Source organism: Lissotriton helveticus, chromosome 12 (genome assembly GCF_964261635.1).
Source record: "Lissotriton helveticus chromosome 12, aLisHel1.1, whole genome shotgun sequence".
Lineage (NCBI taxonomy): Eukaryota > Metazoa > Chordata > Amphibia > Caudata > Salamandridae > Lissotriton > Lissotriton helveticus.
Genome location: NC_136073.1, coordinates 657,509,889 through 657,522,759, shown reverse-complemented (window position 1 = coordinate 657,522,759; position 12,871 = coordinate 657,509,889). Strand labels below are relative to the sequence as shown.

The 12,871-nt window shown below is 46.6% G+C and overlaps 12 non-coding genes across 12 annotated transcripts; all 12 read right to left on the bottom strand.

The window, feature by feature from the left end:
* Positions 1–459: 459 nt before the first annotated feature.
* On the bottom strand, positions 460–574 carry LOC144801520 (U5 spliceosomal RNA). Its single transcript, XR_013605327.1, has one exon. It is a non-coding gene; the product is annotated as a U5 spliceosomal RNA (small nuclear RNA).
* A 935-nt stretch (positions 575–1,509) lies between these two features.
* Positions 1,510–1,624, bottom strand: LOC144800117 (U5 spliceosomal RNA). Its single transcript, XR_013604034.1, has one exon. It is a non-coding gene; the product is annotated as a U5 spliceosomal RNA (small nuclear RNA).
* A 935-nt stretch (positions 1,625–2,559) lies between these two features.
* LOC144800116 (U5 spliceosomal RNA) lies at positions 2,560–2,674 on the bottom strand. Its single transcript, XR_013604033.1, has one exon. It is a non-coding gene; the product is annotated as a U5 spliceosomal RNA (small nuclear RNA).
* A 935-nt stretch (positions 2,675–3,609) lies between these two features.
* On the bottom strand, positions 3,610–3,724 carry LOC144800728 (U5 spliceosomal RNA). Its single transcript, XR_013604615.1, has one exon. It is a non-coding gene; the product is annotated as a U5 spliceosomal RNA (small nuclear RNA).
* Positions 3,725–4,658: 934 nt separating this feature from the next.
* LOC144801519 (U5 spliceosomal RNA) lies at positions 4,659–4,773 on the bottom strand. Its single transcript, XR_013605326.1, has one exon. It is a non-coding gene; the product is annotated as a U5 spliceosomal RNA (small nuclear RNA).
* Positions 4,774–5,708: 935 nt separating this feature from the next.
* LOC144800363 (U5 spliceosomal RNA) lies at positions 5,709–5,823 on the bottom strand. The gene has a single exon (XR_013604272.1). It is a non-coding gene; the product is annotated as a U5 spliceosomal RNA (small nuclear RNA).
* Positions 5,824–6,758: 935 nt separating this feature from the next.
* LOC144801518 (U5 spliceosomal RNA) lies at positions 6,759–6,873 on the bottom strand. Its single transcript, XR_013605325.1, has one exon. It is a non-coding gene; the product is annotated as a U5 spliceosomal RNA (small nuclear RNA).
* Positions 6,874–7,808: 935 nt separating this feature from the next.
* On the bottom strand, positions 7,809–7,923 carry LOC144800115 (U5 spliceosomal RNA). Its single transcript, XR_013604031.1, has one exon. It is a non-coding gene; the product is annotated as a U5 spliceosomal RNA (small nuclear RNA).
* A 935-nt stretch (positions 7,924–8,858) lies between these two features.
* On the bottom strand, positions 8,859–8,975 carry LOC144801063 (U5 spliceosomal RNA). Its single transcript, XR_013604939.1, has one exon. It is a non-coding gene; the product is annotated as a U5 spliceosomal RNA (small nuclear RNA).
* Positions 8,976–9,910: 935 nt separating this feature from the next.
* LOC144801517 (U5 spliceosomal RNA) lies at positions 9,911–10,025 on the bottom strand. Its single transcript, XR_013605324.1, has one exon. It is a non-coding gene; the product is annotated as a U5 spliceosomal RNA (small nuclear RNA).
* A 935-nt stretch (positions 10,026–10,960) lies between these two features.
* LOC144801516 (U5 spliceosomal RNA) lies at positions 10,961–11,075 on the bottom strand. Its single transcript, XR_013605323.1, has one exon. It is a non-coding gene; the product is annotated as a U5 spliceosomal RNA (small nuclear RNA).
* A 934-nt stretch (positions 11,076–12,009) lies between these two features.
* On the bottom strand, positions 12,010–12,124 carry LOC144800113 (U5 spliceosomal RNA). Its single transcript, XR_013604029.1, has one exon. It is a non-coding gene; the product is annotated as a U5 spliceosomal RNA (small nuclear RNA).
* Positions 12,125–12,871: the final 747 nt, after the last annotated feature.

Below are 12,871 nucleotides of genomic sequence, written 5' to 3'. Positions count from 1 at the left end.
ACATGAAACAGGACTGGCGTGCCGCTTCAAGTGTACCTGAGAGGAATCTGACTCAGGATTGGCCACCCTCTCAGGGCACCGACTCAGGATTGGCCAACCTCTATGGGGCACCTCTAACGTGCACAAATAACGGGCAAGCCCTATGAAAAGCACAGCGTGAGTCTAGGTGCCACCTTGAAAAAGGAGGGTGACGTCTGGCCTCTGACAGCAGGAATATTAAGAGAGGAGAAAACATACTGCCTGCTATCGTGAAATTCCAAGATAGTCACGAAAAGCAATCTCATGCACTGCACAAGCTCTTTCCCATGATGCACCTCTCCTGCACTCTGTCGATGCAAATGAGCAAGCAGAGAGTTCAGGAATAAAACACCTAAGCTCATGTCCCCAAAAAACAGCAGCAGACAACTCGCAGATATATTCACCAATTTCTAATGCTTTTCTTTTAAACACACGATAAACAGCCTCACCTGTGGTAAGGCTTAAAAAAATTGAATAAACTCGTAAATGTTCCTCTCCACGGAAATCTTTAGTAAAAGGCGAAAGATTTTTTCGTTTTGAAGAGAAACCAGAGTAAGTTAGAATATGGCTCTCTGGGGGTAAGTGGCACCACATCAAAGACCCCGTCATTGCGAGGGTGAGGACCTGAGAGGTATTTTTAGGCTCTAAGAAAGAGGACAAGAACCAGGCCAGTGAGGGAAGCAGGCCCAATTTTCAGAGTCTCTGCTCAAAGCACAGAAAATCAAAAAGGTGGACAGTTCCCATGCGTCTGTCTGGAAATATGCAAATTCTTTTCTGTACACACCTCAGCTCATTAGGAGGCGTTGCGGCTGCTGGGCAAGGAGAACGGGAAGCGTGCATCAGGCTTTAGGTGAAGTGACACTGTAGGACTTTTGTCCCCCAGCGATTTTACGCATTCCACACCATCCTTCCAATCGATAGGCTGTGAGCCACCACTGTGCTCTGCACATAGCCATGCACTTTAAGTCCCTTTTTCGTACGTACTTTCATTAAACCTGAATATAGAAGTATATATCTGTCTAGGCTAGAGGCACATGAAACAGGACTGGCGTGCCGCTTCAAGTGTACCTGAGAGGAATCTGACTCATGATTGGCCACCCTCTCAGGGCACCGACTCAGGATTGGCCAACCTCTATGGGGCACCTCGAACGGGCACAAATAACGGGCAAGCCCTATGAAAAGCACAGCGTGAGTCTAGGTGCCACCTTGAAAAAGGAGGGTGACGTCTGGCCTCTGACAGCAGGAATATTAAGAGAGGAGAAAACATACTGCCTGCTATCGTGAAATTCCAAGATAGTCACGAAAAGCAATCTCATGCACTGCACAAGCTCTTTTCCATGATGCACCTCTCCTGCACTCTGTCTATGCAAATGAGCAAGCAGCGAGTTCAGGAATAAAACACCTAAGCTCATGTCCCCAAAAAACAGCAGCAGACAACTCGCAGATATATTCACCAATTTCTAATGCTTTTCTTTTAAACACAAGATAAACAGCCTCACCGGTGGTAAGGCTTAAAAAAATTGAATAAACTCGTAAATGTTCCTCTCCACGGAAATCTTTAGTAAAAGGCGAAAGATTTTTTCGTTTTGAAGAGAAACCAGAGTAAGTTAGAATATGCCTCTCTGGGGGTAAGTGGCACCACATCAAAGACCCCGTCATTGCGAGGGTGAGGACCTGAGAGGTATTTTCAAAATCTAAGAAAGAGGACAAGAACCAGGCCGGTGAGGGAAGCAGGCCCAAATTTCAGAGTCTCTGCTCAAAGCACAGAAAATCAAAAAGGTGGACAGTTCCCATGCGTCTGTCTGGGAATATGCAAATTCTTTTCTGTACACACCTCAGCTCATTAGGAGGCATTGCGGCTGCTGGGCAAGGGGAACGGGAAGCGTGCATCAGGCTTTAGGTGAAGTGGCACTGTAGGACTTTTGTCCCCCAGCGATTTTACGCTTTCCACACCATCCTTCCAATCGTTAGGCTGTGAGCCACCACTGTGCTCTGCACATAGCCATGCACTTTAAGTCCCTTTTTCGCACGTACTTTCATTAAACCTGAATATAGAAGTATATATCTGTCTAGGCTAGAAGCACATGAAACAGGACTGGCGTGCCGCTTCAAGTGTACCTGAGAGGAATCTGACTCAGGATTGGCCACCCTCTCAGGGCACCGACTCAGGATTGGCCAACCTCTATGGGGCACCTCTAACGTGCACAAATAACGGGCAAGCCCTATGAAAAGCACAGCGTGAGTCTAGGTGCCACCTTGAAAAAGGAGGGTGACGTCTGGCCTCTGACAGCAGGAATATTAAGAGAGGAGAAAACATACTGCCTGCTATCGTGAAATTCCAAGATAGTCACGAAAAGCAATCTCATGCACTGCACAAGCTCTTTCCCATGATGCACCTCTCCTGCACTCTGTCTATGCAAATGAGCAAGCAGAGAGTTCAGGAATAAAACACCTAAGCTCATGTCCCCAAAAAACAGCAGCAGACAACTCGCAGATATATTCACCAATTTCTAATGCTTTTCTTTTAAACACAAGATAAACAGCCTCACCGGTGGTAAGGCTTAAAAAAATTGAATAAACTCGTAAATGTTCCTCTCCACGGAAATCTTTAGTAAAAGGCGAAAGATTTTTTCGTTTTGAAGAGAAACCAGAGTAAGTTAGAATATGGCTCTCTGGGGGTAAGTGGCACCACATCAAAGACCCCGTCATTGCGAGGGTGAGGACCTGAGAGGTATTTTCAAAATCTAAGAAAGAGGACAAGAACCAGGCCGGTGAGGGAAGCAGGCCCAAATTTCAGAGTCTCTGCTCAAAGCACAGAAAATCAAAAAGGTGGACAGTTCCCATGCGTCTGTCTGGGAATATGCAAATTCTTTTCTGTACACACCTCAGCTCATTAGGAGGCATTGCGGCTGCTGGGCAAGGGGAACGGGAAGCGTGCATCAGGCTTTAGGTGAAGTGGCACTGTAGGACTTTTGTCCCCCAGCGATTTTACGCTTTCCACACCATCCTTCCAATCGTTAGGCTGTGAGCCACCACTGTGCTCTGCACATAGCCATGCACTTTAAGTCCCTTTTTCGCACGTACTTTCATTAAACCTGAATATAGAAGTATATATCTGTCTAGGCTAGAGGCACAAGAAACAGGACTGGCGTGCCGCTTCAAGTGTACCTGAGAGGAATCTGACTCAGGATTTGCCACCCTCTCAGGGCACCGACTCAGGATTGGCCAACCTCTATGGGGCACCTCTAACGGGCACAAATAATGGGCAAGCCCTATGAAAAGCACAGCGTGAGTCTAGGTGCCACCTTGAAAAAGGAGGGTGACGTCTGGCCTCTGACAGCAGGAATATTAAGAGAGGAGAAAACATACTGCCTGCTATCGTGAAATTCCAAGATAGTCACGAAAAGCAATCTCATGCACTGCACAAGCTCTTTCCCATGATGCACCTCTCCTGCACTCTGTCTATGCAAATGAGCAAGCAGAGAGTTCAGGAATAAAACACCTAAGCTCATGTCCCCAAAAAACAGCAGCAGACAACTCGCAGATATATTCACCAATTTCTAATGCTTTTCTTTTAAACACACGATAAACAGCCTCACCTGTGGTAAGGCTTAAAAAAATTGAATAAACTCGTAAATGTTCCTCTCCACGGAAATTTTTAGTAAAAGGCGAAAGATTTTTTCGTTTTGAAGAGAAACCAGAGTAAGTTAGAATATGGCTCTCTGGGGGTAAGTGGCCCACATCAAAGACCCCGTCATTGCGAGGGTGAGGACCTGAGAGGTATTTTCAAAATCTGAGAAAGAGGACAAGAACCAGGCCGGTGAGGGAAGCAGGCCCAAATTTCAGAGTCTCTGCTCAAAGCACAGAAAATCAAAAAGGTGGACAGTTCCCATGCGTCTGTCTGGAAATATGCAAATTCTTTTCTGTACACACCTCAGCTCATTAGGAGGCGTTACGGCTGCTGGGCAAGGGGAACGGGAAGCGTGCATCAGGCTTTAGGTGAAGTGACACTGTAGGACTTTTGTCCCCCAGCGATTTTACGCTTTCCACACCATCCTTCCAATCGATAGGCTGTGAGCCACCACTGTGCTCTGCACATAGCCATGCACTTTAAGTCCCTTTTTCGCATGTACTTTCATTAAACCTGAATATAGAAGTATATATCTGTCTAGGCTAGAGGCACATGAAACAGGACTGGCGTGCCGCTTCAAGTGTACCTGAGAGGAATCTGACTCAGGATTGGCCACCCTCTCAGGGCACCGACTCAGGATTGGCCAACCTCTATGGGGCACCTCTAACGTGCACAAATAACGGGCAAGCCCTATGAAAAGCACAGCGTGAGTCTAGGTGCCACCTTGAAAAAGGAGGGTGACGTCTGGCCTCTGACAGCAGGAATATTAAGAGAGGAGAAAACATACTGCCTGCTATCGTGAAATTCCAAGATAGTCACGAAAAGCAATCTCATGCACTGCACAAGCTCTTTCCCATGATGCACCTCTCCTGCACTCTGTCGATGCAAATGAGCAAGCAGAGAGTTCAGGAATAAAACACCTAAGCTCATGTCCCCAAAAAACAGCAGCAGACAACTCGCAGATATATTCACCAATTTCTAATGCTTTTCTTTTAAACACACGATAAACAGCCTCACCTGTGGTAAGGCTTAAAAAAATTGAATAAACTCGTAAATGTTCCTCTCCACGGAAATCTTTAGTAAAAGGCGAAAGATTTTTTCGTTTTGAAGAGAAACCAGAGTAAGTTAGAATATGGCTCTCTGGGGGTAAGTGGCACCACATCAAAGACCCCGTCATTGCAAGGGTGAGGACCTGAGAGGTATTTTTAGGCTCTAAGAAAGAGGACAAGAACCAGGCCAGTGAGGGAAGCAGGCCCAATTTTCAGAGTCTCTGCTCAAAGCACAGAAAATCAAAAAGGTGGACAGTTCCCATGCGTCTGTCTGGAAATATGCAAATTCTTTTCTGTACACACCTCAGCTCATTAGGAGGCGTTGCGGCTGCTGGGCAAGGGGAACGGGAAGCGTGCATCATGCTTTAGTTGAAGTGGCACTGTAGGACTTTTGTCCCCCAGCGATTTTACGCTTTCCACACCATCCTTCCAATCGTTAGGCTGTGAGCCACCACTGTGCTCTGCACATAGCCATGCACTTTAAGTCCCTTTTTCGCACGTACTTTCATTAAACCTGAATATAGAAGTATATATCTGTCTAGGCTAGAGGCACATGAAACAGGACTGGCGTGCCGCTTCAAGTGTACCTGAGAGGAATCTGACTCAGGATTGGCCACCCTCTCAGGGCACCGACTCAGGATTGGCCAACCTCTATGGGGCACCTCTAACGTGCACAAATAACGGGCAAGCCCTATGAAAAGCACAGCGTGAGTCTAGGTGCCACCTTGAAAAAGGAGGGTGACGTCTGGCCTCTGACAGCAGGAATATTAAGAGAGGAGAAAACATACTGCCTGCTATCGTGAAATTCCAAGATAGTCACGAAAAGCAATCTCATGCACTGCACAAGCCCTTTCCCATGATGCACCTCTCCTGCACTCTGTCGATGCAAATGAGCAAGCAGAGAGTTCAGGAATAAAACACCTAAGCTCATGTCCCCAAAAAACAGCAGCAGACAACTCGCAGATATATTCACCAATTTCTAATGCTTTTCTTTTAAACACACGATAAACAGCCTCACCTGTGGTAAGGCTTAAAAAAATTGAATAAACTCGTAAATGTTCCTCTCCACGGAAATCTTTAGTAAAAGGCGAAAGATTTTTACGTTTTGAAGAGAAACCAGAGTAAGTTAGAATATGGCTCTCTGGGGGTAAGTGGCACCACATCAAAGACCCCGTCATTGCGAGGGTGAGGACCTGAGAGGTATTTTTAGGCTCTAAGAAAGAGGACAAGAACCAGGCCAGTGAGGGAAGCAGGCCCAATATTCAGAGTCTCTGCTCAAAGCACAGAAAATCAAAAAGGTGGACAGTTCCCATGCGTCTGTCTGGAAATATGCAAATTCTTTTCTGTACACACCTCAGCTCATTAGGAGGCGTTGCGGCTGCTGGGCAAGGGGAACGGGAAGCGTGCATCAGGCTTTAGGTGAAGTGACACTGTAGGACTTTTGTCCCCCAGCGATTTTACGCTTTCCACACCATCCTTCCAATCGATAGGCTGTGAGCCACCACTGTGCTCTGCACATAGCCATGCACTTTAAGTCCCTTTTTCGCACGTACTTTCATTAAACCTGAATATAGAAGTATATATCTGTCTAGGCTAGAGGCACATGAAACAGGACTGGCGTGCCGCTTCAAGTGTACCTGAGAGGAATCTGACTCAGGATTGGCCACCCTCTCAGGGCACCGACTCAGGATTGGCCAACCTCTATGGGGCACCTCTAACGTGCACAAATAACGGGCAAGCCCTATGAAAAGCACAGCGTGAGTCTAGGTGCCACCTTGAAAAAGGAGGGTGACGTCTGGCCTCTGACAGCAGGAATATTAAGAGAGGAGAAAACATACTGCCTGCTATCGTGAAATTCCAAGATAGTCACGAAAAGCAATCTCATGCACTGCACAAGCTCTTTCCCATGATGCACCTCTCCTGCACTCTGTCGATGCAAATGAGCAAGCAGAGAGTTCAGGAATAAAACACCTAAGCTCATGTCCCCAAAAAACAGCAGCAGACAACTCGCAGATATATTCACCAATTTCTAATGCTTTTCTTTTAAACACACGATAAACAGCCTCACCTGTGGTAAGGCTTAAAAAAATTGAATAAACTCGTAAATGTTCCTCTCCACGGAAATCTTTAGTAAAAGGCGAAAGATTTTTTCGTTTTGAAGAGAAACCAGAGTAAGTTAGAATATGGCTCTCTGGGGGTAAGTGGCACCACATCAAAGACCCCGTCATTGCGAGGGTGAGGACCTGAGAGGTATTTTTAGGCTCTAAGAAAGAGGACAAGAACCAGGCCAGTGAGGGAAGCAGGCCCAATTTTCAGAGTCTCTGCTCAAAGCACAGAAAATCAAAAAGGTGGACAGTTCCCATGCGTCTGTCTGGAAATATGCAAATTCTTTTCTGTACACACCTCAGCTCATTAGGAGGCGTTGCGGCTGCTGGGCAAGGAGAACGGGAAGCGTGCATCAGGCTTTAGGTGAAGTGACACTGTAGGACTTTTGTCCCCCAGCGATTTTACGCATTCCACACCATCCTTCCAATCGATAGGCTGTGAGCCACCACTGTGCTCTGCACATAGCCATGCACTTTAAGTCCCTTTTTCGTACGTACTTTCATTAAACCTGAATATAGAAGTATATATCTGTCTAGGCTAGAGGCACATGAAACAGGACTGGCGTGCCGCTTCAAGTGTACCTGAGAGGAATCTGACTCATGATTGGCCACCCTCTCAGGGCACCGACTCAGGATTGGCCAACCTCTATGGGGCACCTCGAACGGGCACAAATAACGGGCAAGCCCTATGAAAAGCACAGCGTGAGTCTAGGTGCCACCTTGAAAAAGGAGGGTGACGTCTGGCCTCTGACAGCAGGAATATTAAGAGAGGAGAAAACATACTGCCTGCTATCGTGAAATTCCAAGATAGTCACGAAAAGCAATCTCATGCACTGCACAAGCTCTTTCCCATGATGCACCTCTCCTGCACTCTGTCTATGCAAATGAGCAAGCAGCGAGTTCAGGAATAAAACACCTAAGCTCATGTCCCCAAAAAACAGCAGCAGACAACTCGCAGATATATTCACCAATTTCTAATGCTTTTCTTTTAAACACAAGATAAACAGCCTCACCGGTGGTAAGGCTTAAAAAAATTGAATAAACTCGTAAATGTTCCTCTCCACGGAAATCTTTAGTAAAAGGCGAAAGATTTTTTCGTTTTGAAGAGAAACCAGAGTAAGTTAGAATATGCCTCTCTGGGGGTAAGTGGCACCACATCAAAGACCCCGTCATTGCGAGGGTGAGGACCTGAGAGGTATTTTCAAAATCTAAGAAAGAGGACAAGAACCAGGCCGGTGAGGGAAGCAGGCCCAAATTTCAGAGTCTCTGCTCAAAGCACAGAAAATCAAAAAGGTGGACAGTTCCCATGCGTCTGTCTGGGAATATGCAAATTCTTTTCTGTACACACCTCAGCTCATTAGGAGGCATTGCGGCTGCTGGGCAAGGGGAACGGGAAGCGTGCATCAGGCTTTAGGTGAAGTGGCACTGTAGGACTTTTGTCCCCCAGCGATTTTACGCTTTCCACACCATCCTTCCAATCGTTAGGCTGTGAGCCACCACTGTGCTCTGCACATAGCCATGCACTTTAAGTCCCTTTTTCGCACGTACTTTCATTAAACCTGAATATAGAAGTATATATCTGTCTAGGCTAGAGGCACATGAAACAGGACTGGCGTGCCGCTTCAAGTGTACCTGAGAGGAATCTGACTCAGGATTGGCCACCCTCTCAGGGCACCGACTCAGGATTGGCCAACCTCTATGGGGCACCTCTAACGTGCACAAATAACGGGCAAGCCCTATGAAAAGCACAGCGTGAGTCTAGGTGCCACCTTGAAAAAGGAGGGTGACGTCTGGCCTCTGACAGCAGGAATATTAAGAGAGGAGAAAACATACTGCCTGCTATCGTGAAATTCCAAGATAGTCACGAAAAGCAATCTCATGCACTGCACAAGCTCTTTCCCATGATGCACCTCTCCTGCACTCTGTCTATGCAAATGAGCAAGCAGAGAGTTCAGGAATAAAACACCTAAGCTCATGTCCCCAAAAAACAGCAGCAGACAACTCGCAGATATATTCACCAATTTCTAATGCTTTTCTTTTAAACACAAGATAAACAGCCTCACCGGTGGTAAGGCTTAAAAAAATTGAATAAACTCGTAAATGTTCCTCTCCACGGAAATCTTTAGTAAAAGGCGAAAGATTTTTCTCGTTTTGAAGAGAAAACCAAAGTAAGTTAGAATATGGCTCTCTGGGGGTAAGTAGCACCACATCAAAGACCCCGTCATTGCGAGGGTGAGGACCTGAGAGGTATTTTCAAAATCTAAGAAAGAGGACAAGAACCAGGCCGGTGAGGGAAGCAGGCCCAAATTTCAGAGTCTCTGCTCAAAGCACAAAAAATCAAAAAGGTGGACAGTTCCCATGCGTCTGTCTGGAAATATGCAAATTCTTTTCTGTACACACCTCAGCTCATTAGGAGGCGTTGCGGCTGCTGGGCAAGGGGAACGGGAAGCGTGCATCAGGCTTTAGGTGAAGTGACACTGTAGGACTTTTGTCCCCCAGCGATTTTACGCTTTCCACACCATCCTTCCAATCGATAGGCTGTGAGCCACCACTGTGCTCTGCACATAGCCATGCACTTTAAGTCCCTTTTTCGCACGTACTTTCATTAAACCTGAATATAGAAGTATATATCTGTCTAGGCTAGAGGCACATGAAACAGGACTGGCGTGCCGCTCCAAGTGTACCTGAGAGGAATCTGACTCAGGATTGGCCACCCTCTCAGGGCACCGACTCAGGATTGGCCAACCTCTATGGGGCACCTCTAACGTGCACAAATAACGGGCAAGCCCTATGAAAAGCACAGCGTGAGTCTAGGTGCCACCTTGAAAAAGGAGGGTGACGTCTGGCCTCTGACAGCAGGAATATTAAGAGAGGAGAAAACATACTGCCTGCTATCGTGAAATTCCAAGATAGTCACGAAAAGCAATCTCATTTACTGCACAAGCTCTTTCCCATGATGCACCTCTCCTGCACTCTGTCGATGCAAATGAGCAAGCAGAGAGTTCAGGAATAAAACACCTAAGCTCATGTCCCCAAAAAACAGCAGCAGACAACTCGCAGATATATTCACCAATTTCTAATGCTTTTCTTTTAAACACACGATAAACAGCCTCACCTGTGGTAAGGCTTAAAAAAATTGAATAAACTCGTAAATGTTCCTCTCCACGGAAATCTTTAGTAAAAGGCGAAAGATTTTTTCGTTTTGAAGAGAAACCAGAGTAAGTTAGAATATGGCTCTCTGGGGGTAAGTGGCACCACATCAAAGACCCCGTCATTGCGATGGTGAGGACCTGAGAGGTATTTTTAGGCTCTAAGAAAGAGGACAAGAACCAGGCCAGTGAGGGAAGCAGGCCCAATTTTCAGAGTCTCTGCTCAAAGCACAGAAAATCAAAAAGGTGGACAGTTCCCATGCGTCTGTCTGGAAATATGCAAATTCTTTTCTGTACACACCTCAGCTCATTAGGAGGCGTTGCGGCTGCTGGGCAAGGGGAACGGGAAGCGTGCATCAGGCTTTAGGTGAAGTGGCACTGTAGGACTTTTGTCCCCCAGCGATTTTACGCTTTCCACACCATCCTTCCAATCGTTAGGCTGTGAGCCACCACTGTGCTCTGCACATAGCCATGCACTTTAAGTCCCTTTTTCGCACGTACTTTCATTAAACCTGAATATAGAAGTATATATCTGTCTAGGCTAGAGGCACATGAAACAGGACTGGCGTGCCGCTTCAAGTGTACCTGAGAGGAATCTGACTCAGGATTGGCCACCCTCTCAGGGCACCGACTCAGGATTGGCCAACCTCTATGGGGCACCTCTAACGTGCACAAATAACGGGCAAGCCCTATGAAAAGCACAGCGTGAGTCTAGGTGCCACCTTGAAAAAGGAGAGTGACGTCTGGCCTCTGACAGCAGGAATATTAAGAGAGGAGAAAACATACTGCCTGCTATCGTGAAATTCCAAGATAGTCACGAAAAGCAATCTCATGCACTGCACAAGCTCTTTCCCATGATGCACCTCTCCTGCACTCTGTCGATGCAAATGAGCAAGCAGAGAGTTCAGGAATAAAACACCTAAGCTCATGTCCCCAAAAAACAGCAGCAGACAACTCGCAGATATATTCACCAATTTCTAATGCTTTTCTTTTAAACACACGATAAACAGCCTCACCTGTGGTAAGGCTTAAAAAAATTGAATAAACTCGTAAATGTTCCTCTCCACGGAAATCTTTAGTAAAAGGCGAAAGATTTTTTCGTTTTGAAGAGAAACCAGAGTAAGTTAGAATATGGCTCTCTGGGGGTAAGTGGCCCACATCAAAGACCCCGTCATTGCGAGGGTGAGGACCTGAGAGGTATTTTCAAAATCTAAGAAAGAGGACAAGAACCAGGCCGGTGAGGGAAGCAGGCCCAAATTTCAGAGTCTCTGCTCAAAGCACAGAAAATCAAAAAGGTGGACAGTTCCCATGCGTCTGTCTGGAAATATGCAAATTCTTTTCTGTACACACCTCAGCTCATTAGGAGGTGTTGCGGCTGCTGGGCAAGGAGAACGGGAAGCGTGCATCAGGCTTTAGGTGAAGTGACACTGTAGGACTTTTGTCCCCCAGCGATTTTACGCATTCCACACCATCCTTCCAATCGATAGGCTGTGAGCCACCACTGTGCTCTGCACATAGCCATGCACTTTAAGTCCCTTTTTCGTACGTACTTTCATTAAACCTGAATATAGAAGTATATATCTGTCTAGGCTAGAGGCACATGAAACAGGACTGGCGTGCCGCTTCAAGTGTACCTGAGAGGAATCTGACTCATGATTGGCCACCCTCTCAGGGCACCGACTCAGGATTGGCCAACCTCTATGGGGCACCTCGAACGGGCACAAATAACGGGCAAGCCCTATGAAAAGCACAGCGTGAGTCTAGGTGCCACCTTGAAAAAGGAGGGTGACGTCTGGCCTCTGACAGCAGGAATATTAAGAGTGGAGAAAACATACTGCCTGCTATCGTGAAATTCCAAGATAGTCACGAAAAGCAATCTCATGCACTGCACAAGCTCTTTCCCATGATGCACCTCTCCTGCACTCTGTCTATGCAAATGAGCAAGCAGAGAGTTCAGGAATAAAACACCTAAGCTCATGTCCCCAAAAAACAGCAGCAGACAACTCGCAGATATATTCACCAATTTCTAATGCTTTTCTTTTAAACACAAGATAAACAGCCTCACCGGTGGTAAGGCTTAAAAAAATTGAATAAACTCGTAAATGTTCCTCTCCACGGAAATCTTTAGTAAAAGGCGAAAGATTTTTTCGTTTTGAAGAGAAACCAGAGTAAGTTAGAATATGGCTCTCTGGGGGTAAGTGGCACCACATCAAAGACCCCGTCATTGCGAGGGTGAGGACCTGAGAGGTATTTTCAAAATCTAAGAAAGAGGACAAGAACCAGGCCGGTGAGGGAAGCAGGCCAAATTTCAGAGTCTCTGCTCAAAGCACAGAAAATCAAAAAGGTGGACAGTTCCCATGCGTCTGTCTGGGAATATGCAAATTCTTTTCTGTACACACCTCAGCTCATTAGGAGGCATTGCGGCTGCTGGGCAAGGGGAACGGGAAGCGTGCATCAGGCTTTAGGTGAAGTGGCACTGTAGGACTTTTGTCCCCCAGCGATTTTACGCTTTCCACACCATCCTTCCAATCGTTAGGCTGTGAGCCACCACTGTGCTCTGCACATAGCCATGCACTTTAAGTCCCTTTTTCGCACGTACTTTCATTAAACCTGAATATAGAAGTATATATCTGTCTAGGCTAGAGGCACATGAAACAGGACTGGCGTGCCGCTTCAAGTGTACCTGAGAGGAATCTGACTCAGGATTGGCCACCCTCTCAGGGCACCGACTCAGGATTGGCCAACCTCTATGGGGCACCTCTAACGTGCACAAATAACGGGCAAGCCCTATGAAAAGCACAGCGTGAGTCTAGGTGCCACCTTGAAAAAGGAGGGTGACGTCTGGCCTCTGACAGCAGGAATATTAAGAGAGGAGAAAACATACTGCCTGCTATCGTGAAATTCCAAGATAGTCACGAA